General features: G+C 38.9%; 1 long non-coding RNA gene across 3 annotated transcripts in view; it reads right to left on the bottom strand.

Annotated features, from left to right (window-relative positions):
• The window catches only part of LOC311620903, a 58,257-nt gene that overhangs the window by 19,248 nt on the left and 13,085 nt on the right, over positions 1–25,924 (bottom strand). Inside the window, exons 4-5 of one of the 3 annotated variants that reach the window (XR_014794760.1) lie at positions 3,879–3,984; positions 1,811–1,854 (exon numbers count right to left, since the gene is read on the bottom strand). This is a non-coding gene — a long non-coding RNA (uncharacterized lncRNA). Of the gene's footprint in view, positions 1–1,810; positions 1,855–3,878; positions 3,985–24,617; positions 25,845–25,924 lie in introns of those variants that run through there. The other 2 variants (XR_014794759.1, XR_014794761.1) reach the window with 2 other exon arrangements.

Genomic DNA, 25,924 nt, shown 5'->3' with positions numbered 1-25,924 from the left:
TGGGAGGAAAAGTGGGGGAAGCTCTTCTTGTACAACTTTCCTGAGGACAAATGTCATCATCAGTCTTTGGAATTCCCATTTGTCTTTATCTCAGAGAGCATAGAGGGCAGTCCTCACATCCTGCTGAGCAAGATTGTCAGAGAAAATTTAGAAGGAATGCATATACCCAGAAGAAAGAAACACCACCAACAAAAGGTCTGATTTTAAAAATGTACTATCACAGGAGGAAAAAAAAAAAAAAAGATGAGCATTAAAACCCTGCCTTTAAAAGGGAAAGAAGCAACATCATGTAAATAGGAAGTTGTGTTAAATGATCAGTTTTAAGGTCTTTTTGAAAACAGTTTGGATGGTTTCTGTGGCAAACTCTAAACAGATCTGAAAGATAGAGGTTCTAATAAAATGCTCTTTAGCAAATAGACAGAAATTCCATTCTAGAATACTTGAATTTTGAAGATAAAAATACTACAGGTTCTGTGAATAGTGGGTTACTTAAAGCAGACATGTATAAATTGAACTAACCTTATGTATATCGTTTCAAAGTGGTGTTCTATTCAGACCACATCAAAAATGCATAGCCAAGGAAATGGACTGAGGGGGAAAAGAGATCTCCGGACCCCAGCACCCAGTGACTCTGGGCCAGTTATTATAGAAGTGACGATTATATTTCTTGGAGAGATAAATTGGATAAAAAAGATACATCAACAAGCACTAGAGCTGGACATCATTTCTTGTGGAACATTTTAATTTGAATATATTAGCTGTGTCTATATAGAAAGAGGAAATGAAATACTGAGGCAATGATTTGGTAATTTAGGCCATAAGCTTATATTTACAATGAAAACATAAAGTAATTGTGACAAAAGAGGTTGTTAAATTGAATCACCGATGGTAATTGCTTCAATTGCCCCACTCCACCTTTTTTATAGATGTGTAGTCATAGCCTTTGGGAGCGATAAGGATTTTATGGGTGCCTGCATGTTGGACTTATGTGCTAAGGGACACATTCCTAGTGATAGTCCAAAAGCTTTTCTGGGTATAAAATACTTGCCTGCTAGTCATATGCTTGTCTCACTCCAATGCTAGGTGATGTTACCAGCATATGGCTTCCATAGGCAAGCTGGTTGCTATATTTTTCAGGTTCTATCTATATTTCCCTGGACTTGTGCAATGAAGTCATCTGGGTGATGGGAACAAAATACAGCATTCCTTAAAGAAATGTCATCCTGCTCTCGCGGCACAGGGAGTTAACAGTTTAGGGTACATTTGAATCCACGTAAGTGCATCAGGATTAGCAAACGAATGATCTTAACACTGAAGAGATACTAACACAGGCCACCAATGACCTTTCACGTCTACCCTAAGTTGTAAAAAGGTGACAGAAGAGGTAGTTGGGGTGTTTTGAAAGAATAACTTCCTTTCTAAAACCAGTTATTCCCCTTGGTTTCTCAGCGTTTCTTCTAAATAGCAAAGCCTGATGCTTTATTAGTTAATCAATAAGACATGATACAGAGTATGGTTATCATAAAATAATCATACCCTGGAGCATTTTGAGGCATGAGCCACTTGCCTCTAATCAGATTGGGCTGAGATTACCTTTGGATAACCACACTCTTGGGAACTGTCTCATTTCTATTATGAACACATTTTATAATAGGGAGAAATGTACATTTCTGCAGGAGGAAAATGGAGTTGGCAGCTTATACCTAGCAATCATTTCAGTTGAGCCGAGACACATTCCTCTTTCTGAACGAAGTTGGAGTATGTTTCGTCTATTCCAGCGATGTCAGAGAAGAGAGGCAGCTCCCGTGTGGTGTGGGTGAGGCCATACAATGGAAACTGTGTGCTACTGTGGCACTGCAAGTTCAAATTATATGCAAACATTCAAAAAGGGCACCTGAAACTTGGCATGCATGTTTATAAATGGCGAATTTTGAATCTGGAGTGGGTTTAGGTGTCTAGGTTACAATAACAGATGATCTCCAATGTAAAAATGGAACAAAGCCTTTCTTGAACTTCCTACAGAGAAAGATGTTCATTTCTATTTCAATTATGATCCCAGGCGCACTGGAGATTCTGTTAAGAGCCGTTTCCCTCTAGTATTTCTCCTTATCCTGACCAGCCAAATTTTTAACCTAATCTTATATATTGAAAAGTTAAAGACAGAAAAGCTCAGTGAGCCATGAAATACACTTTACAACAATGTGCACAGCACTTACCCCATTGGCTTAAAATGATGGAAAAATCTATTTAAAATGTCAGATGAACATACCATAGGCTGCAGAGATTATTATAAACTCTTAGAGCTGTCCATTTGAATCCTATTTTCCTATGCAGGAATTTTAAACATGGGAAAAATGATAAAATAAAAATAGGTGGCGAAATACTTATGCAAATTGCTTTGTGATGAAAGTGATTATTTGTCAATAATAATAAAAGTAAGATACAAGAAAGTAGGACGATATTATTGCTATATGGGTCAAATCAGATGATACTTGTGTTAGCCTTTGTTAGCTATATAGGTCTCATAATAAGACAAAATTATTTCAGGTTGATCTTTTGAATGAAAGGAGAGAAGGTGGTACACAATCCTGGGACATCATAAAGAGAAATAGTTTCATTTATGGATTTGTTATATTAGAATTAAATTTAGCTTCTATACAGAAACCCTGCATTTGATTAATGATAACCCTTTTCAATGCTGGTTATTTCAAGAGCCTCAAAATATGTCTTGGACCCAAAACTTGCATAATCCTTCCTACTATTTCATTTCCTTAGAATTCTACTTGGTTTCTGCAAAACAGCTAGGGCAGCGGGGCCCCTGTTTTGAAAGAGATGAGGCCTGGCCAAAAAGAAACCAAGCAAAGATTTTTTACTCATCATTAAAAATTCAACTTCCAGAACTAATATGGAAGAGCTCACTTTTAATTATTCAGAGAGAAAAAAAGGCTCCCTACTTCAGATTTCCCTCTGTTGGTAGGTAACTCGTATTTCTACTCAAGTCTCATTTTTGTCTTGTCCAGAAGAGTCCCAAAATAGCGTGCAAACTGTGGTGCTACCTCACACATCCCAGAAGAAAAGTTAACTGAGGGCCATGGAAGCTGAGCTAGACTGAAAAAAGGCCTGGGAAAGCTCATTCTCATCTAGAAGCAATGACTCAGGGCCGAGCCCTGCCCTTGACTGATGTGGGAGTTGTCACAGGTCTGGACGGAAAACCCCTCTTAATATCCACTGCCCCATTCATTCTCTGCAACCTCGACTCTGACATCACCACTTCACCGCAAGCTTTTTCTAAGGTCACTGCACAGTCAAATGAATGGCTTTACCAACATTTTCCTTGAGGATTGCTACATTCAACTCTATTAATCACCCAGTTCTTGAAATTCCTTCCTGCTTATGTGACATTTCATCATTTGTTCCTCTCCTACATTCTGCTGGTCTTTCTCTACTTTGCTAGGTACTTACTTTTACTTCCCCATATAGTAAACATCTTCCCCAAACCAAGAGTCTTTGGTGCTTCGCTCTCCTCTCCGAGAGCATCAACTGTGTCAAAACGACAAGTCCAACTCTGACTTTCCACCCATCATCAGCTTCTTGTCTCCCACTAACACTCCAAACTGACGAGGACTGTGCTGTGGTTGGCAAATTCCAAGATGGCTCCCTGTGATTCGTGTCCTTGGTACCTTTGTGCCATCCGCTCCCCTTCTGTGTGGGCAGAACCTGTGACTTGCTTCTAGCCAACGGAATATGGCAAAGGCGAAGGAACTGAGCAGATATTATCAAGGCCCCCAATTATGTGACTGAGTTAATCAGGAGGGAAGACATCCTCATTGGGCCTGACCTAATCAGGGGAGATCTTTAAAAGGGGGCACAGGCCTCACCTGAAAGAAAAGCCTCTAAGCAAGAAAGAAACTCTCTTGTTGACCTTCAAGTAGCAGGTGATTCCGCTGTGAACTGCTTCGGGAAAGGACAGCTGAGGCTTCAGTCCTGCAATCACAAAGAACCAAATCAGCCAACAATCTGGATGGACTTGGAAGGGGACTCAAGCTCCAGATGAGAGCATCAGCATAGTGACACCTTGACTGCAGCAGGTGGGAGCCTGAGCAGAGGACCCAGCTAAGCTGTGCCCAGAAGCCTCACCCACAGGAGTTGTGTGTTGCTTTAATACAATATGTTGTGGTAATCTGTTTTGCAGCAATAGAAAACCAATACTCGAACCTCCCAACTTCCTCACTATTGTCCTCTCAGGTTTCAAGTTTTAAAGTTACCTGTGACTCCTTCCCTTCATCAGATAGCAAGTCTTGTCTTTTTGTTTTACTTGACCACTATCAATTGAATTAGACTTTATTTTATTCAAACCTCTCTGGACAGTGTCTAGCTCTGGGTATGCAATGATGATGAAATAGGCATGGTTCATGCCTTATGCCTAGTGGGTAAAATGAACACTAGACATGTAATGACAAGGTTCTCAGGGAGGGCTCTGCAGGGAAGAAGAGATACAAACTGTTTTTAAGAAATATAGCCCAGCTGGGGGAGGAGGCAGGGAAGGCTTACTACTTCAAGTCTGAATTACTGTGCCAGCCTTTTAGTATCTCTCCCTGATTCTCACTCCTCTGGGCAGTACACATGGGGTTACTGGGGTTCACTTTTCTCAAAGATATCTTAGAAATATTGGCCTCTGCTCGAGGCTTTCAGTGGCTCCCTATAACCTCATAGATATAATAAGCAAAATAGTAATAAGGGTGTAGCAAATGTCAATTGTCCCTTATCTAACAAAAGCCTAAGGAGGTTTAAAGCTGAAGCCACAGAAGTGGTAGAAACAAGGTTGAACTCCCTGTAAGCTGAGTCACATGTTCTTTTTTTACACTCTTGATGCTTATTTGATACTAAGAGGCCCTGTGCACGAAATTCATGCATGGGTGTGGGTGTGGGTGTGGGTGTGTTCCTCTGCCCAGCCTGCACCCTCTCCAATCTGGGACCTTTCAAGGGATGTCTGACTGCCCATTTAGGCTCGATCCCACTGCATCAGTGGGATCAGTATTGACTTAACTGATGCTCTGTCCAGCTTCCTTTTACACTGGGCTCTGCTACTGTGTTTTGGGTTTTAACAAGACACAACTTCCCTTTCCCCCAAAGAATTGCCCTCAGGAAGGCTGTTACAACCCTCCACACTTCTGTGATTGGCTGAATTACAGACCCTAAAAACCAGTCCCTTGCCTCCAGGTGGGACCAATTGTGAGGTGCTAGAGCTTTTGTGTGAGGTGGGATTGAAGCCAACTGCCTGCTGAGAACTCATTCTTAGGTAGCTGTCTACCTGCCCTGCCCTATCTGCCTTTTTTTTTTTTTTTTTTTTAATATATGCTTTATAGATTTCTTACAGAGAGGAAGTGAGAGGGATAGAGAGAAACATCGATCAGCTGCCTCTTGCACGCCCCCCCACTGGGGATGTGCCTGCAACCAAGTACATGCCCTTGACCTGGGACCTTTCAGTCGAGGCTGACGCTCTATCCACTGAACCAAACCAGTTTCGGCTCTGCTTCCTTCTTGCCCTTCCCAAGAACAGTTCTCAAATCAATCACTTGAACAATTCCCACCTCAGGCTCTGCTTTTAGGGAACTTATTCTCAAACAATAAACCATGCAATGCATTTCTCATTTGGTTCTGTGAGCCAGCAAAGGGAACCTCCAGAGTCTGCTAGGAAATCGGCCATGGAGTCTCCCATGGTGTCCACCACCTTCTCCTCTTCCAGGCAGAGGTCCTCACCACTGGCCAGGAAACTGGCTGAATGAACCCCACTGCTGAAGGCTCTCACGCTGAGTCAACAATGTCTATGCCAAGGATGCTGCTCTTGGCTGTTCGTCAAACTGCTAGTCCTCAAGGTGCCACAGCTCCCCTAGCCTTCAGCCAAGTTGGTAGAATGGCCTCCACCTTCACTTTCTGGGCATTGGGACTTGCAGGCTCCACAGCAGCTCTGCTTGTGCTCAAAGATTCAGGCGTTCTGATTTCTGGCCTTTATTTTTCTAATCCTGAGAGATTAAGCTCATTTCTAAGGGCAGGTGGCAAAGCTGATTGGTGAAGCTGACATCATCCCTTTAAAATCTTGCAGCCTTATGCCCCTAACCAAATATATCCTTACTGTTATGGCTAATAGGCAAGGCCCCGGGGTGGGCATGAGTGTGCAGAGAGGGGGTGCAATTTAACTAGCATCTCTGGCATCCGGTTCAAATGTGTTTTGTTTTGTTTTGTTTTGTTTTGTGTGTGTGTGTGTGTGTGTGTGTGTGTGTGTGTGTTTTATTTAGCTTTTATTTTAAGCCTGTATCAAGGAAACTTACTTCCTGAAACTATTTTGGATAGAGACCTTCTGTAAAGAAGTGATATAAACTGTTTTTAAGAAATTCTTCTTTCATTGAAATCTTCCCAATCAGGAGAATATGGGTGAACCTAGAGGGTATTAGGCTAAGTGAAATAAGTTAGAGAAATACAAATACCATATGATTTCACTTATATGTGGAACCTAAAGAACAATATAAACAAAACAGAATCAGACTCATAGTTGCAGAGAACAGACTGAAAGTTGCCAGATGGGAGGAGGCTTGGGGGACTGGGTGAGAAAAGTGAAGGGATTAATAAGTACAAATTGGTAGTTACAAAATAGTCATGGAGATGTAAAGTTCAGCATAGGGAATGCAGTAAACAATATTGTAATAACTATGTATGATGTCAGGTGAGTATGAGAATTAATGGGGGTATCACTTTATAAATTATATAAATGTCAAACTACTATGTTGTATACCTGAAACTAATATAATATTGAATATAAAAATTATTTTATCAGAAAAGAAAGTAGAGATAAAGATACTCTTAGAAATTAAAAAACTTCTTTCAAAAAAAGTTATTTAAATGTGCTTAAATATACATAGAAGACACTTTCAAAGTATAATTCTTCAGGTTTTGCAAAGTTTGTTCAGTTTTAACTGAGGAATTCTAGAATAAAATCCAAGGGTCTTCCATTTCTCTTTCTAAGTTTTAATGTTTATAATGTTATTTTCCTTAATAATTCATTATAAACATTTTAAGCATACAGCAAAGTTGAAAGACATCTCTCTACCTATGCTCTAGATTTTACAATTAACATTTTTCTATATTTGCGACATCATTTATTTATACATCTATCTATTCCTCTGTCAACCCATCTTCAATCTATGATGGCATTGTAATTACTTTTGAAACACATTTTATATTTTTATTTAGAACAAAAAAAGTCTAAGTGAAAATAAACTACCACATATCATCTACTCAACAATAAAACTATTAGAAGCATAATCTATTATGGTCTTAAGAAGCTGTACTTGACAGAGTGATCTGGCAAAGGAATCTTAAATTATCTTAAAAACCACAGGTTCTGGGTAAATATTGCTTTAAAGTCATGGGTAATTCAGTCATGAAATATATTGCATGGAAAGTTGAACAGAATGCCAGGTAAAGGTTTAAGTAATAATTCTCTAAAGCCCTGGTTTGTTCAATCATCAATGTGGAACACTATTTTTATTTAATCAGGAGGTAAATGTGCCTATTCATTTGCACTTGTGTATGAAGTCAGAAACTGAACTGCACTTGCAATATTAATGCACTAAATGAAATCATATATTTTAACACAATGATTTACAAAGATATGAATCACTTCTCTAACATTTTATGATCTAATCATCCAAAAAGTGTTAAATTAGGAGCAATATACACTGCTCTGTGATGTCATTTTTGATAGGGATCCAAGAAAAGAGCCAGAAATTTGATTTATCAGAAAGCAGCCATACAAAAGTAAAATTTGATCATGTCAGTACACCCAAAGTAGTTTTATCATTTCAAATAAAATAACCAGATAGTTGGCTCAAAGAGAGATTTGGCTGATTTATTGCCTAAAATTACTAGTTCCTTGAGAATGCTACAGGAGGATGGAATGGTGATGAAAACTAAATCCCTTCATAAAAACAGAGCAAGTAGACAGCAAAACTGCAATTCTGTGGACTACATTTATACCCAAACTTGGTGACAAGTTATCTCTTATGGACCCCAAAATATAAATGGGTGGGAACAAACCAACAACAACCATAAAATCTGCTCTGGGGAGCACAGAGAAGTTACAGGGTATTTGCCAGATGAGAATATATCTCAAAATTGCCTACCAGAATTCACTGAAAGCATAGCAGGCCAATTAGAAGATGGCAGCTAAAACTGGCAGGATTTTACCTAAGGAACCTACTCGGCACTTCTGCATGAGCTGGGACAGGGAAGACAACACTTGTGGGGCCCCACCCCTGAGCTGAGGGACATGAGATCTGATGGATACAGCTTCCCTTTTTGTCCCCCAGACAGACAGTTCTGAGGCACATTTTATAAGACTCTGCAGGGTCTTATAAACCAGGTCTTGTGAATCAAGCATTGGTCCCACCAGTTGCCTATAGCCATGGCCAACTTCACAACACAATCTGTGTTGGCTTTCTCTCCTTCTGTGATCTCTCACTTTACCTCCCTGGAGTCTTTCCCTAAATAAAAGATCTACATACAAGTCTTTGTCTCAGGCTCTGCTTTTGGGAGAATCAGTATTCAAGAAGGAGAAAGGATTCAATTGTGTTGAATTCTGCCAAGAGGTTGAGGGCCCATAGGTTTGTGGCAGATGGGATTCCTGGGGACCCTGACAAGAGCAGTTTCAGAGGAGTGATTGGGCAGAAGATCGATCGGAGAGGTAGGAGACAGTGAACTGTAGGTGCCTTCTCTGTGGATCCTTGACCTCTCAGCAGCATCAACACAGTTGACTACTCTCTTCTTTTTGCCAGTGACTGGGGAGAAGAGAAAAGTGCCAGTAGCTAGAGTGGTATGAAGAGTCAAGAAAGGCTTTTTTAAAACAAGGCGGCAGTAGCCCATGGGATAAAGAAAATGTCCAGCAGAGAAGGAAAAACTCATGCAAGAGAGAGGAGAAAGTTGAGAATGAGAGGGGGCAAGACCTCAAGCGTCAAGGTTGGCCTTTCATTTCTAGAAGCAGAAGGAAGGCAGAGTACAGATAGGAATGGAGGTGGGTAGGTTTGATCATTTATGGTGGAGAAATAAGGCAATTCATATCTTGCTGGTTTATTTTCTCAGTGAATTATATTGCCAGGTCAAAAGCTGAGGAGAGCAGGTTTGAGAAAAAAAGTGAAATAATTTTGGAAACTAAGAACACAAACATATTAGACAAGTGATTGCTGAGTTGTACTGAATGTCCATTTATTTATTTCACTGGAAAGATTGCTAACTCATTTCTATCCTATTTTCTGGGCAGATGGCTTTCTGAGGTCCAGGGTTATACCTGGCTACAGTTGATTTCTAAAAACTATTTTTTTTTTTTTTACCAACATGATGGAGTTGGAAAGAAGATTAAAAGGAAGAAGCACAAGATAGAGATCTAGCCTCTGATATCAAAAGCAAGGGGGCAGTGAAGGCCAGTGGCAGTGAAGGCTGGCCGAAGGACGACTGCTCCAAGGAAAGCATGTCCAAGGGGAATATTTAATTCGGGTCACACAACTGGCTCAAGGTTGTCACCATCCATCAAAAAACTACTACTGTAAATGCACAGATGATTTTTCAGAATCACAACACTTTAGAATATACATTTTCCTTCAAACAATGCATTAAACAGAATGATACTGTTTCCTTGATTTTCCCCTGAAAAAAAAGTTGCATGAATTTATTACAGAGGTGGAGGTGAGACTTATTAAATAGCTGTAGGCTTCCAAGACCGTGAGCCTAAATTGAGAAGTTAATAAGTACCACGCTGAGCAGTGACATCATTGTTTCCCTAGTTACCCAATGTAGAGGCAGAAATGAACAAACTAGATATAAATGCAATATCTAATAGGGTGGGAGCACTAGAACTTTTTATGGCCATGAGGTTGGTAAGCCTTGTAACTCAAAATGTGGTCACTCAAAACATGTAACCAAAAAATGTCATGGGGCCTGTCAACTCATTGCTTATGAGTATGTTCCATATTCACTTATGGATGCTAAATATAGCTGGTTCGTTGGCTCTACCTAAAATCCTAAATTAGGGCTTTGTGGATATGTCAACACAAAAACATACTCATATTTTGTATTTTACACAGAGTTAGCAGATAACAAGTATCTATTAAATATCACAAGACTTAAAAGTATATATGTGCTTATTTATATAATAAGCATGGTTCATTCCTTTTAGTTAAATTACACCTTCTTTTCAGACTCTACTCTAGAAAGCTGAAACAATCCTTTCCTACCTTGATATGAAACTCAACTTCACTTTTCCTTTGTACTTATCACAATATGTAACAATCAAACAGTCCGTTTTTTAAGGTGATTGTCATTGACATTCATCTTAATTGCTTTTTGGAATAACTCTAATGAGTACCTTAGAATGATTATTTCCATTTTAGCATTGGCAAAAACAAAATACAGAATGACTAAAAGTTCTGTGCAAACTCAGCTTTACTGTGGCTATAAATACTTTTTGTTTCAGTGGCCAAAGAAGACAGCTTCTAAATAGTGCCTTATCCTCACATCTAGGATCTCGACAATTGTATTTGAATGCCAAGCCTGAAATACAGTAACTAGAAGATAAAATACACTGTCTGTGGCTAACAGACACACTGCCAAAAATTCAGCCTAGGTAACTACTAAACATGCCTGAACAAAAGTATAGTTTCCATCAGAAGTGTAGAACAGGAACTTTTTCTTTGCTGTTTTATAGTAATCCTTTTTTTCAGTATCTAACAATGTCACACCATTTTAACAATTTTTCTAGCTTTCTGTTTATCAAATAATAAGTTTTCAATTATTTGTATGGAGCGTTTTCCTTTTAATCAGAACGATACCTTGGCTATTTTGTGTTGCTTTTTTTAAGCTCATCATCTACACCACATGTGTCAAACACAAGGCCCGCGGGCCAAATCCAGCCCGCCAGGCCTTGCAATGTGGCCCGCACCGCGCTGTCATCACTGCACTCCGCTGTCAGTTTATGACATTGTCAGTTTATGACTGTTCAGTAAACCATTCGGCCCGCGATTTAGGCTGGATTTTAGATTTTGGCCCCTTCTCTGATTGAGTTCGACACCCCTAATCTACACTAACAAAAGAGAAATATGCAAATTGACTATACATCCGTTATACCCACCAGCCAATCAGAAGTGGCTATGCAAATTAACCCAACAAAGATGGCAGGTTAATTTACATACACAGGTGCAGGAGCAAAGACTGAAGACAACAACTGAAGACTGAAGACTGAAGAGGCTAACTTCTCCGCTGCAGCTGGAGAGAAGGCCTGGGTCCTGGATGCCAGAGGAAAACCAGGGCCAGCAGCCAAGGCAAGGAAGGCCTATTGCACAAATCTTTGTGCAATGGGCCTCTAGTTCCCAAATAAAAGTCTAACTTCTTTCCAGAATTTTAGGGCTGAGCACTATAGCCATTGATGTAATGAGAATCTATGCACATGAACAGCACGTTTTTGGGGTTTTTTTTTGTTTTTTTTTAGCTTTCTGAAGAAAATTAAAAGCAGGCACAGCATATCTTTGCAATGTGGAAATGGCAAAGAATTGGCTGAAAATCAATTGATATAATAGATCAACTTATAGGATAATTTCCTGGCAAAATATGTTTCAGGAATGAGTTTCCATTATTTTCTCTTATGCTTTTTTTTTTTTTTTTAAATATATTTTATTTATTTTTTACAGAGAGGAAGAGAGAGGGATAGAGAGTTAGAAACATTGACCAGAATCGAACCCGGGACCTTCCAGTCTGCAGACCGACGCTCTATCCACGCTCTAACCGGTTTCAGTGCTTTTTTTCTTTTCTTTTCTTTTCTTTTTTTTTAATTAGCCCTGATAACTACTTATTTTTTAAACTTTATTTTTTATTAGTTGCAAATTTTATCAACTGTTTAAAGAATCAAACAGCTTTAAAAACTTGTAACAAATATCAACATAATTTGTCACTTCCAACACCACCACCATACTTCCAAGCAATCATTTTGAATTAATGTAGCAGATTCTGTTTACTTTGTTAGTTTTAAGGAATATGATTATTTAAGACTATTTAATAGTAGGCATTACCTATAAATTTCCCAGATTAGAAGAGGAGGGTTTAGTTACGATATCTTTTACTTCCTGCTCCTCCACACATATACACACTTTTCATCCCCAAGTTAAATGCTATCCTGTCTGTACCACATAATATACATGCTTTTACTTCCTTTCCTACCTAAATTATTTTCTTAAAATTGAACCTGAGGTACACAAATATGAATTATAATTCACAACAGGTACTTATCACTGTCTGTGCATGGCCCTCTTTTATTTACTTAATTAGCTGTTTTTAACAGTGCAATTAGCACCCTTGAACTGATGACACTTGAAAGCTAGAGCCTTAAAAATAACCTACCTTAACCATCTTCTCCCCACCTACAATCAATTCACCTTTCGGCTACCATTTACCTGATTTAACCATAGTCCTGAATCTTGAGTTTGTCATTCCTTTTCTTTCACTTTTATATAACTTCATTGCATCTATATGTATTCTTACATATAAACAGAGCCAGTAGATAAAAAGTAAATTTTGGGCCAAAACCAGTTTGGCTCAGTGGATAGTGTCGGCCTGCGGACTGAGGGGTCCTGGGTTCTATTCCGATCAAGGGCATGTGCCTGGCTTGCGGGATGTGTAAGAGGCAGTTGAATGGTGTTTGTAACTCTCTATCCTTCTCCCTTCCTCTCTGTAAAATAAATAAATAAATAAATAAATAAATAAATAAAATATATATTTTTTTTAAAAGTAAATTTTGGGAGTTCATTTTAATGACAAACTTTGTAATTAGGACCAACCCTTTCACTAAAAACAAATTGAAATACTAGAGAAAGTAAATTTCATATAAAGTACATCGTGCCGTATATATTTGAGATTTACTTTTTCCACTTATGATAAAATTACTAAAATTTATCCAGACATTTTACCCATCTGTCACTTAGGTAAATCCAGTTTTCTGGATTGGTATTCTAATTTTACTTTTTTCCCCTTATTTTATCTTCATTTTTTATTTTATAAACTTTCTGGGATAATTCCTAAATTCAACTTTCTGTTATCTATCTTCTGATTCATCTGAACACCCTTCATGCCTGTTATCATAACTTTCATTTCCAAAAGTTTGTTTCTTTGTTCTCTGAATGTTTTATTTTTAACATAGCACCATGCTCTTCTTTTATGAATGTAAAAGCACCTCTCATTTTCTGAATATCTCGGTTGTACTGGCTGTTTGCTCAAACCACAAGTTGTCCACTGAAAGCTGATTAGAAACCACATGTTCTTGTGGCTTGTTGACTGTGGTCTTCATTGCAGGGCCATTTAGCTGGGCCTATTCCTTGGGAGATTCCCAATGTCAAAATCTTCTCTCAGAGAAGAGTTCTATTTTTCTGCCAGGTGCCTGCTTGTTGACAGCCAACAGTCTGGGAGCTGACAAAGGAAGGGGCTGTTGCGGTGACAAGTGGGAAAGGAACAAAGAATAATGGCTTCATTAACACAGGGTTGGTGAAGCCTTAACCCCTATCTTCACCTTCACCTTCCAGAGATACCTGTGTCTTGGGGGGGTTTGCAATGTAAATTGAGTTTCCAGAGTTCTCCTCAATGACAATTTAGGATTGCTTTTTTTCTAGTCTATTCAGTCAGTTCCTATATGTTTTTCATCTTCCAAATTTTTGAGAAGATGAAAAACTGTCCTCCTTCTTCTCTCTTTTGTTTTAGGTTTGTACCTTTAACTAGAAACTTGACTTAAGCTTTTTTTTTTTTAAAGGATTGCCAAATAAATTTAACAAGCATGTATTGAGCACTATCATGTGCCAAATTCACAAATCCATCCCAACATTAATAGATTGGTGAACTTTGGGTTTTATTAAATGCTGAACTGGAATGCTAGATGCTTTTCAAGTCTTTATTATTTTCCTGGTTACCACTGGGCTACTTTCTCCAGCTCTGAGGTTCCTTGTTTATTCTTTTCTCTCTAGGGGTACCATTAACTCTTTTCTTCATCTTCTATTGAGTGAAAATATCTTTTCTCATCTTAAATTTCCTTTTAGATTCAAGTGCATAACATATTTCTGCGTCTGTGTATTCTTTCCACATAAAAATGTCTTCTTTACCAATGTGGAATAAATAAAGATGATTTTAAACTCTGTCTAGTAAGAAAAACTACCTCCAATTAGTATCCTAGCTAAAAATGGCTCATCTTCCCCGCTATTGGGCTGTGCAGTCTCTTCCCGTGTCATAGACCTGGTAATAGTGACTCAGAGCTATTACAGTTAATCACTTAATATATTAAAAGGTTATTATTTACTACAGCTCTACAGCTCACCACATACTAAGAATTTTTATATGTGTTGGGCAGTATTGCTTTCTAGCGGCATAATGTCTGAATTTCAACTCCACCAGTTATTAGCTACGACTTTGTATGAATTACTTTCTTGTGCTTCATTTTCTCATCTGTAAAAAAAGAGCCATATAATAGCACCTCCTTCAAATTACATTTTTTTTTCTTCTGCAAAAATAAATGTATTATCTCCTCCAAAAAAAACATTTTAAATATTAGATGACAATATATGTTGTCTTTAGCATAGCACTGGGTGCATAGTAGGCATCATGTGCTATTTATTATCATTCTTATAATTATTTACATCCTCATCCTATTTAACAGATTAGGAAATAAAAGTTCAAAGAAATTCATTTAATTTGTCCATGGCTGCAGAATTAGTTAATGGCAGAGCTGAAATGCAAATGCTGGCAATTCTGATAATACTAACACCTTTTTGTAGAGTGTCATATAGCATATGTCCACTTTAAAATGTGGCTATTTTTAGTCTTATTAAGAATTTATTAATTGCCAATTATCTCCAAGACAACATGGAGTTCAAGTAGGATAAAATGGACCCAGTTGACAGGAACAATTTCACAAACGAATGAGAGGAGGAAGTGGGAGGTGTCCACGCAATGGAGCAGTCTGGCGCAGGTGTCAAAGCCTGGGTGGATGAGGAGGGCATCCATGGAGGTTGGGCCTGGAAGACAAGGGGCAGCTGCAGTCCTGGGCAGGATGTCAGAGCCCAAGTGGGATAAAGAGGGCATTTGCATTTGGAACGGGGCAGCATGGAAAAGGAAGGTTGGTTATTACATACAGGGGAATTAATCAAATAAGTAAATATTCAAGATAATGGGAGAGAGATTTCTCATTGTCAGAGAAGGGAATTACAAATATGGAAAAGAAGAAAACTAAAATTGACTTCGTGGTATTGGATTAGAATTGAGGAACAAACTGTATATCTGTTCAAGAAATAGTAGTTTATAACCTACCCATAAGAAAAATCCCTAGCCGACAGCTTCAGAGTAAAATTTTCCAAACATTTAATGGAGAAATAATGAAAATTCTATTCAAATTCTTCCAAAAGATAGAGGAAATACTCCCCAACTCATTTTATGAGGCTAGTACTACAGCAGTAACAAAAATCAGACAAAGATATTATAACAAGAGAAAATTATAAACTAATACATTTCATGTACATAGATGCAAAAATTCTAAACAAAACTTTAGCAAATCAAACCAACAATATACTAAATGGATAGCCATCATAACCAAGAGGGATTTATCCCAGAAATACAGGCAGGGAGAGTTGGCTTACATTAGAAAATCAATCAATGAAATTCATCATCTAAACAAACTAAAAAACAAACAAACACATGATCATCTCAACAGATGCAGAAAAGACATTTGACAAGATCCAACTGAGATTCTGCTACTACGTTGTCAAGGGAGGCCCCTGTTGAAAATCGCAGTTTTAGAGGGAATAACTTCTATTCTTGAAGACACACGAAGGTGGGACTCCAGGGCCATTCTTGCTTCATGCTGCTTTATCGTACATTCTCACTTTCAATTACCTCTTATGTAAATACATATGTTATAGTTTAAGTTTAACTCAGTGTTTCACAAACTCTGCTCATTAAATATAAGCATCCTTCAAAATATAAGGCTCCTCTTGTATCCTCAAGATGAGCATTAACATATTAAAAGTTCTAACTCCAGGAGGAAAAACATATCCAAGATTTTATCTTCCATGTGAATTTTAATCATAGCTGTCCTATCAGGGTAAATTAATCTATATTTGCTACTAAAGCATTTTATTTTGACCCACCCATCTATTATTGCTTATATATTGAATAATATTTATAGGGGTTCAGAAAGCAGAATGGGTAGAGCAGCCTAGGGCAACCTCATGGAAGGGTAGCTGTTTTGACTCTGGCTTGCTGCTGGTAGTCTCCTTTAAACACCACTTTTATTATGCCACTCCTTTGCTTGAATACCTTCCTATACATGCCAGCTCTCTACCACCAACATGGAAACTGGCACATTTTCTTAGCTACTATTCCACTTCTTTAATATCTAAATTTTAACTTCATAACAGAATCTAAAATATTTTCCCCCAAGATTTATAAAAACTGAGCTGTCAAAAAAATATTTCAAAATCTCAAAGATATCAGTTGAAAAGATTCTTTCACTGGACTCATAGAAACGCTTTAAGGGGGTTTCTCTCCAAATACCAAGAGAAAGCTGTGCAGGAAAAAGAAATTTCTACTGGTGTTTGCTAGCTGCTATGGTCTGAATGTAGGTGTGTCTCCCTCCCTCATGCCTACCCCCCCCCAAAAAAAAAAAATTCATAGTTTGAAATCTTTTTTAATTCTCACCTGAAGCTATTTTTCCATTTATTTATTTTTTTTAAGAGAGAGTGGAAGAGAGAGGGAAAGACAGAGTAATATCCACATGAGAGAAATACATAGATTGGTTGCCTCCTGCACATGCCCTGACCAGGGCCTGGGCTGGGGAGGAGCCTACAACCAAGGTACATGCCCTTGACCCCTTGACCAGAATCAAACCCGGGACCCTTTGGTCTGTAGGCCAAGGTTCTGACCACTGAGTCAAATCAGCTAAGGCCATAGTTTGAAATCTTAACCCCTCAGGTAATGTCATTAGGAGGTGAAGCTTTGGGGAGGTAATTAGGTCAGGAGGGTGGAGCCTCACGAATGGGATTAATGCCCATGGGAGATTAGAGCAGAAAGAAAGCTGTCTATGAACCAGGAAGCAGGTCGTCACTAGGCACTGAATCTGCCAGAGCCTTGATCTTGGACTTCTTAGTCTCCAGAACTGTAAGAAATAAATTTCTGCTGTTTTGAACCACCCAGATTATGGCAATTTTTTATAGCAGCCCAAACAGACGAAGACACAAACATAGTGTTTCTTTCTATAAGCATGGAAAAAACATGAAAGGGAACTATCCTGTGAGTGGTGAGTCTATAAAGAAGCTGGGCATCAGGTCATAAACTGACCACAGAAAAACAGTTGGAAATCCAGCAGAGCATTTCCCTCCAGTGTGTCCAGGGGATTCATAACTTATTCTTTGTACAAAGTACTGCACGTCTTGGAAGCAAACAGTTTAAATAAGGTAGTAATATATTTAAGGGCATCTTTTGAAAGTTACAATCCCCAAGGAAGACAAACCATATGAATCTTTTCATTGCAGAAAAGAATTCAAAGACATTCGTTACACCAAAGGAGCAAAACCAATTGTGTATGGGTAGTGTGCTGAATTCACAAGAAGCAGCGTTCTCGGCCAGCCTGATTCTGGATAAGTAATGGTTCAATTAAAATACCTTTTGCTCAGCACTTGAAATAGTTCTTGAGTGAGCTGTAAAGTGTTCTTGTTAACTCATTAGGCCAATGGTCATTTTGTGTAAACAGGAACAAGACTTCAGATAACCCAGAATACTGTGACAAACATTTTTATTTTGCTCAAGTTTCAGAATGAAGCTCAGATAAAGAGGATGATACTGAATCAATATACCATGATCTGGCCCTACCTGGTCCAGCCTTAAAATGCAGATGCTGTATAAGGCTACCAGAAGTGATAAACTTGCCTCATAGTGTACTTTCTATTTTGTCTTTCATTTCAAAAGGCTAACAAAGGCCCAAAGTATAACTTGAAAAGACCTCAGGGATACACAAATATTAGCTGTACTTAGGACATTTAAGAATATGGTAAAAAAAAAAAAAAAAAAAAAAAAAAAGTTATGGGGAAGGCAGATTATTACATTGGTTCATCCAAGCTAGTATTTTCTATCTGTCAGGAAAGAGGCTTTCAAAACAGAAAAATAAGCTAATTACTCCTGCCCCCTTTTAAGAACCTGCTCTTGGAAATCAGACCCTTTTTGCATAAATAACTTCACTCCAGAGTATACTTATTGAGGGAATGCATGTTTAGTGGGGACTTAACATCTTTCCAGCATTGCCATGGCCTTCATGAAGAACGTAAAAGAAATGTAAGATACAATACACTCTCCACCCTCTAAGGACATTTCATTCTGGTAATTTTAGAATTCTAAAAAGTAGCGCCATAGGTAGTTTAAAAACAAAAGTATTTTGTTTTCCTGATTTAAAAAAAAAATAACTGTAGACATGTCTCTTAAGCAAAGTTACACTCCTGGACATTCTGTTTTTTATTCACCTGGATGGAAATGGTCATCTCGATGTCTAGACAGCATCTACCATCTTAGAATAACCCAAAACAGTGGTTGCTTTCCTTCTTTAGATTACTGGCTCACTAAATGTGCGTGAAGGAAAAGATAGTTCCACGCCTGCTTTCATATCATGTGCACCAAAAGATAGCCTAAGAATAGTCATAGCAACAGTACATGTAGTAGGTGCAAACTGCAAAAAAAACAACAAAACACAGATGTTCAACACAGCATGATGAATAAACTGTGGTAGATTCATACAATAGAATACTACAGAGCTATGAAACTGAGCAAACCGCAGCTACATTCCATAGTGTGGATAACAAATGGAAGAAACAAGACTAAAAAGGGGGGCAATTATGATTCCATTTATATAGTTGCCAAACAGACAACCCTGAACTATTTGGATGTTTCTGGTGCATATGGTACACGCTTAAGTGGAAGATGAAAAGCAGGGAAATGAATGCCTAAAGAGTGAGGCTAGAGCATACTCAGGGAATGGGGGCAAGTGGGGTGTATTTGGGAGGAGATCCACTAGGCTTCTGACACGTTGGCCAAAGTCTTTTTTGTTTGTTTGTTTAACATGGGTGGCAGTTACAGGGGTGTTTACTCTTACAATCATTTATAAAATGTATGTTATGTTATCCCTTCTTAAATAAGCACATTATAAGTAAAAGTAAAACACATCTAAAAACCCAAGGTTACTATACTATAGTAGAGGCCCAGCGCATGAAATTCATGCACTCAGGGGGTCCCTCAGCCCAGCCTGCACCCTCTAGCAATCCAGGAACCCTCAGGGGATGTCCAACTGATGGCTTAGGCCTGCTCCTGCTGCTGCGGAGGTGGGAGAGGCTCCTGCCACTGCTGCTGGGCTTGCCAGCCATGAGCTGGCTTCTGGCTGAGAGGCACTCCCCTTGTGGGAGCGCACTGACCAGCAGGGGGCAGCTCCTGCATTGAGTGTCTGCCTCCTGGTGGTCAGTGTGTGTCATAGCGACTGGTCATTCTGCCGTTCAGTCAATTTGCATATTACCCTTTTATTATATGTTATGAAATGCATACATACACTTCAAGGAAAAAAAGAGAAGAGTGACGCTATATTAGAATCATGTTTCCCTACTCTTCTGTTGAGCACATAGTAAGAGTTCAAATATATATTTTTTTTAAATGGAAGAAATAAGGGTTCAAAAATAAACCAAAATGTACTATTCCCTATGATGAACATTATGTGGCTTTTGGCTGATGGTGCAATGGCATGGTACATATTCTTAGTCTCTCCTTTACCTATTGACACATGTTGTTGATGTAACTATGCAAAAGCAGCACCTGAGAAACATGGGCACCTTCCTGTCCTTGACACAGAAGCAGCTATCCCTCAATCTTCTACCTAATGTTCTGCCCCTAAGTTTCCTGCTCCCACCAGTAAAGTTGATTCTAATCTTAGGGGAAAAAACCTGCTTATTTGAAAAAACACAACCCTTATCTAACCCAGCCATGCCCACCTATAATATAAATTATCTGACTTGAGTTAAGCCTTCATCAGCCTATTTTTCTCCACGCTCCTGAATTGGGTACTGGGTTACTGTGTTACCCTTCCATCTGCTCTGGATGAAACCTATAACAACATCTAAAAACTGGTGATACAATATTCTCAGAGCCTCTTTCACAGCAATGATCCCAATACAAACCTTGGTAACAGACTGACAGTATCAAACTGATGCATCACACAATAAAGAAATGGGGTTTACCAACTGCCCACCTCTATACTCCAGAATAGATTTACTAAAAGGAGCACAGAAAAATCTGTACAATGACTTTATTCTTACCTCTGCGATTGTCATTATTCTATAGCTCCTGGGTAGGTCAAAATCAATTTCATATTTAAGAATACCTGAATCTGATCTGTGCTCTTGGAAGTTAAATTTCATTTTGCAAAATCAATACCAGAAAGTAATGCTCTGGTGGGAAGAATGTAGAGGGCAACATAGTTCACTCCTGGGTCTTTCAAAGGTTTAGCCACGGCACAGCTTATTTCAAGCAAACCTTGATCCGAAGCTAGGTAAAATAACCACCAACACGGCTCAGGTCACATGTGGTCAGCATTCTGTCCATTTCATCTAACACCCAGAATCAAGGCCTAAAGGCAACATTTTGATTTGCCCCTCTTCATCTTGGCAAAGATAAACACTGAGAGAAAACGGGCGTCTCTTTTTAGGGTGGTGCTTTATTTCATCCCGAGCTAATACTTCCTCTAATTGTTGCTTCTAAAAAAGGGTGACTAGGGACAAATTCTGAATGGAGGGAAGGAAAAAGATAGATATATAGAACAATCCTATAATGAAGTTGCATTATTCTACCTAAGTAATATCCATGTTTTGACTCAAAGGGTATTTCCCCAAATTCTATAACTACATATGCTTAAGAACATGAAATAACAGAATTTTAGACTACAATTTTTCCCCCCAGCAATACTGTTATAAACAGGATGACAGTGAATTATAATTTACCAAAATATCACTTTTTTTAAAAAAAAAATATGCTTTATTGATTTTTTACAGAGAGAAAGGGAGAAGGATAGTAAGCTAGAAACATCGATCAGCTGCCTCCTGCACCACCTCCTCCGCGGCCCCCCCCCCCCCCCCCCCCGCACTGGGGATGTACCTGCAACTCAGGTACATGCCTTGACCAGAATTAAACCCAGGACCTTTCAGTACGCAGGCTGATGCTCTATCCACTGAGCCAAACTGGTTTTGGCCAAAATATTACTTTCATTCAAATACAAATTCTAAGACTATTTCAAAATCAAATCTCATTTCATTGGGATTAGTTACCATTTGGCTTATATATACCAGGGTTGCCTCACTTATAATGAAATAAAAGAGTGACATTCAGTACATAACTTTTTTGTTTCTTTAATGGAGCAGAAGCAAATGTGTTCTAGGACAAAATGTAAACTTCACATATTAAAAAAGCATTGTAACAGAGAAGGGCTAAAAATAACACCACCTTACAACTGTGATTAACTCGAATTTAAACCCCAGGCCTTCCAATTGCATGGCTCCTGTATTTTCAACACACCACAACTGTCCTTGGTTTCCTTAAATTTTCATATGAAAAAAAGAGTAATTTTAGTAACAAACTGCACCATCTCATCTTTTGGCTTTAATAAGACAAACATGCATTCTCATTTACTTCTACCACTTTGCCCGAATGATTATGTGTAAAATAAGTTTTGAGTAAAAAAAATACACAGGTATTCCATTATTTTTTTCCATCTTCATTTACCCCTTTATACCTAACTCTTCCACTGCCACCCAGCCCCATGGCCCATGTAATCACCAGGCATTTTCTTTTTTTATATTTATCTTTGTTGTTGAAAGCATTACAGATGTTCTCCTTCTCCCCCTCATTGACTCCTTCTAGCCTGTTCTTCCCCACCCCCCGCCCCCACCCCCGTCTTCTCAGGCCTTCACCACACTATTGTCTGTCTCCATGGTTTATGCTTACAAATTCATTGGTTAATCTCTTCCCACCCATCCACCCATCCCTCTGAGATTCATCAGTCTGTTCCATGTTTTGTTCATCAGTTTCTTTTGTTCTTTAGATTCCACATGAGTGAGATCATGTGATATTTGTCTTTCTCTGACTGGCTTATTTCACTTAGCATAATACTCTCCAGGTCCCTTCGTGCTGTCTCAAAGGATAAGAGATCCTTCATTTTTACGGCTACATAGTATTCCACGGTATAAATGTATCATAGCTTCTTTATCCACTCATCTACTGATGGGCACTTGGGCTGTTTGCAGATCTTAGCCATTGTAAATTGTGCTGCTATGAACACAGGGGTGCATATATCCTTTCTGACTGGTGCTTTGGGTTTCTTAGGAAATATTCCTCAAAGTGAGATCACTGGGTTAAATGGCAGTTCCATATTTAATTACCACAGGCATTTTCTAAGTAAACATTTTTCCTGAAGATTTTCCTTTAACAAATATAAGGAATTAGATTGCAGTCATATGCCTTCTTTTCTTACACTTCAGCAGCAGTCAAGTGACCAGAAGGAGGTAACCAAAGCAAGATTAGGATCCAGAGCCCGAACAGAATAGTATAGATGGTTTTAAATGAACACTGAGCCAGAAATTCAGTGTAAATGGTTTCTAAATCAAATAGGGTTTAAAATTAATTAAATACTTATAGCAAGAAGTTTAATTGTTAATTTTTTAAAGATATTCAGATAATTTCAAACATCAAGCAGCTTCACTTACATTTTTTGTTTTGTTTGTTTGTTTGTTAATCCTTACCCAGGGATATTTTTCCATTGATTTTTAGAGAGGGTAGAAAAGATGGGGAGAAACAGACAGAGAGAAATATAGATGTGAGAGATACATTGACTGACTGGTTGCCTCCTGCAAATGCCTTGACCAGGGCCATGGATCGAGTCTGCAACTAAGGAACAAGGTAGTGCCCTTGACAGGAACTGAACACTCAACCTTTCAGAGTCGATTCTCTGTCCACTAAGCCAGTGGCTGGCAAACCGTGGTTCAGGAGCCACATGCGTCTCTTTGGCTCCTTGAGTTTTTAGCAAAGGCCAGCTTAGGAAGACCCTAATTAAATTAATAACAATGTACCTACCTATATAGTTTAAGTTTAAAAAAATTGGCTCTCAAAATAAATTTCAATCATTGTACTGTTGATATTTGGCTCTGTTGACTAATGAGTTTGCCGACCACTGCACTAAGCCAAACCAGCCAAGGCTTCACTTGCAATTTTATTTCCGTTAATCAATCTCTCTCTCTCTCTCTCTCTCTCTCTCTCTCTCTCTCTCTCTCTCACACACACACACACACACACACACACACACACAATTTTGTGCACTGGGCCTCTAATATATATACAGTGCACAAAATTCCTATGGGGAGGGCAGGGGAGGGTGTCCCCTCAGCTTGACCTGCGCCCTTTCACAGACTAGGAGCCTTTGCCTGCCCTAAGCCATCAGTTGGACATCCTCAGCGCTGCTGTGGTCATGGGAGAGGCTCCCACCACTGCCGCTGTGCTCGCCAGCCATGAGTCCAGCTTCTGACTGAGCAGTGCTCCCCTGTGGGAGCATATTGACCACCAGGGGGCAGCTCCTACATTAAGCACCTGCCTCCTAGTGGTCAGTGCACATCATAGCGACTGGTCATTCCATTGTTCCCATATCAGCCTTTCATTCTATAGGATATAGCAAAACCATTGTTTTATTGGGTTACACCACATGTGTCAAACACAAGGCCCGCGGGCCAAATCCAGCCTGCCAGGCCTTGCAATGTGGCCCGCACCGCGCTGTCATCACTGCACTCCGCTGTCAGTTTATGACATTGTCAGTTTATGACTGTTCAGTAAACCATTCGACCCGCGATTTAGGCTGGATTTTAGATTTTGGCCCCTTCTCTGATTGAGTTCGACACCCCTAGGTTACACTATTAGCTTTAAAATTTTACAGGCCAGTATGGTGGTTATTTATAAAAATGCTAATTATGATAAAAGGTATCAACTACGTATATTCGGTCCCTTTGAGTAAACAATTGTTACATCTAAAATCAAGCTTCCTTCAGTTTGTGGGCGGACAATGATTGGCTATATAAATAAGCAATGAGCTGTATATATAAGGAAGATAAAATTTTAAATGCTTGTCTCAGTGTCAAACTGTTTCTTTAAAAAGGTGAATGGACAATTCTTGTTCTGAGTTAGGTATTTTAAAGATGACTAACTCAAAGAAGGAATTCTAAAACAATCACCCAAAGCATGACAAAAATGTTACCCTGGTGGAGTAGTCTGATAAAGCTAACAGCATAAACTTCTAGTATCTGAGACTGAAATAGAAAAAAAAAAAAATCAAATCTGAGATGCAGTTTTTGTTGTCAATAAAAATTACAAATAAAAATTCCTTTAAAAAATTTGCTAATCAACTATGTAATAACCACCTGTAGTTTTGATGCTTAACTGCTGTCTGTCTGAGATTAAATTCCCTCTCATTCTGTGCCCTGCTTAGGCTCAAAGTTGGCAAAATTGATGAATCTGGACAGCAGAGAACCTCCTGCCAAGGGCAGGCAGGAGTCCATGAGAAGCCAGAGCTGTGCTCTCTTGCAATCATGAAGTAGTTGTCTAAATCAGTGGTTTCCGAGCTTGTCTGCACCTTGGGATCACCTGAGGAGTCAAAATACTCATGTCCCACCCCAAGAAAGTGTGATTTAATTGGTCTGGGCTTTGGAATTTTAAAGAGATTTCCAGGTGTTTCTAGTGTAGAGAAATTTAGAAACAATTTTGCTGTTGTTGCTGTTAATTCTCATCTGAGGATATTTTTCCATTGATTTTTAGAGAAAGTATAAGGGATTGGGGAGTGAAAAAAACATTGATATGAGAAAGACACATCGATTGATTGCCTCCTGCACACACCTGGGCCCATGGCCAGGGTTGGGGTTCAAGTCTGTAACCGAGGTACATGCCCTTAACTGGAATCGAACCCAGGACCCTTTAGTCTGAGGGCCAATGCTCTATCCATTGAGCCAAACCAGCGAGGGCTATACTAGTATTCTTTTATATTTTTACATCCATTTTACCATACTTCCTATATCTTTCTCATGCTATTTTGGGATTTGTTATAGTCCATCATTGGAAGTACTACTTATTCTGGAATATTCCCACAACTATAAATCCATGGAGGTAAACCAAGATCCCAAAGCAAGAAGTATCAATACAATTATTTATTATTGTCAAAAGAATAAAAGTAGGAAGAATAAGGGCATGAATAATTTGAATTTCATAAAATGCTTCTTCATGACAAGATTACTAGTGTATGGATGGTTTTTCAAATCCATGCCCCAGAAACCTATTATTTGCCATCCTAAAAGCAGATGGAAGAATTAGAGAATGCTGCCTGCAATAATCTGGGTTTAAGCAATGCTCTGGATTTGTGTGACCTGCTCCAGCTTTCCACTTTATCAGATGGAGCGGGGCAGCTGCTGGAACGAGGCATAAGGAATGGAGTCTTACACCCAAATGAGGCTGTGGAGATACTAGGTTCATTAATGTTCTTGTTGGCAGGAATCAAAATGACTTAGAGGCAGCCAAGTAGAATTACAGGTTTGATTTACTTAAGAGATACATGTTATGCAGGCATCAGCATTTTTTTTTTTTTTTACACCAGCCTCAAGGTGGGCTTGATGATGAGACAGTGCAATCCTCCTTTCACAGTAAGAGTCAGTTGTATTTCCCTGTGGTGGAAAGCAAGAAAATAGTTTTAAAGGTTCAAAAGTGTCAGTTTATCAAAAGCATATAATGGGGCCTGGCTGGT

The sequence above is a fragment of the Pipistrellus hanaki genome (assembly GCF_964339955.1).
Source record: "Pipistrellus hanaki genome assembly, chromosome: 4".
Classification (NCBI taxonomy): Eukaryota; Metazoa; Chordata; class Mammalia; order Chiroptera; family Vespertilionidae; genus Pipistrellus; species Pipistrellus hanaki.
This window is presented reverse-complemented; position numbering and strand designations above follow the sequence as displayed.